The sequence below is a fragment of the Pteropus alecto genome, unplaced genomic scaffold (genome assembly GCF_000325575.1).
Source record: "Pteropus alecto unplaced genomic scaffold, ASM32557v1 scaffold109, whole genome shotgun sequence".
Lineage (NCBI taxonomy): Eukaryota > Metazoa > Chordata > Mammalia > Chiroptera > Pteropodidae > Pteropus > Pteropus alecto.
The window spans coordinates 8232751-8233331 of record NW_006494608.1 but is presented as its reverse complement, the minus strand read 5'-3'; the positions used below and the strand labels follow the sequence as shown (position 1 = coordinate 8233331).

At 49.1% G+C, this 581-nt stretch overlaps 1 protein-coding gene across 5 annotated transcripts in view; it reads right to left on the bottom strand.

Moving 5' to 3' along the window:
* Nucleotides 1-581, bottom strand: part of ATXN7L1 (ataxin 7 like 1) — a 212645-nt gene that overhangs the window by 123124 nt on the left and 88940 nt on the right. The window lies entirely within an intron of this gene.

The window sequence follows — 581 nt, the reverse complement described above, 5'->3', positions numbered from 1 at the left end:
CCTCACCATCAATGCAATGCATGGCACCTAGTGGGTACTCGGAAACATGAGACAAATCAGAGAATGCCAGGCGAAGGACTTTAGTCCCTCCGGTGCAGAAAGGGCATCCACGAGAAAGGAACCGGGGCTCAGGGGGGGATTTCTGGAAGCCTGAGTTGACCAGGATGACCGGCCAGCTTGAACGTAAGAGGTTTCCCGGGACAAGTTGGTCAGTCTACCTGAGCGTCGTATCTGAATATTCATTTTGTCTTTCCCCAGCTGGCAAGAAACAAAGTGTCTGACCGAGAGGAAGTCTGGTGGTAGAAGGCACGTATGTCTTTGTGTTCCTAAAGAGTGGATCCCTAGAGATTTATAGCCTGGGTCATTTTTCTCCCCCTTTTCTCCCTATTAGTTTCAATTTCTCTAGCTGACACCATCGTCTCCCTATCAGGAATCCAACAGAATCACACCCCTTCTATGTTTCCTGCATCAGATTATCACCTCTAAGATATTTCTCTGGTCCCTGTTGGTGGCTTCCTGCCACCAGCTAAATCTTCTACCTAACAGCGCAAGGCACTCGGTACAAAACTGCAGCTTTCAGC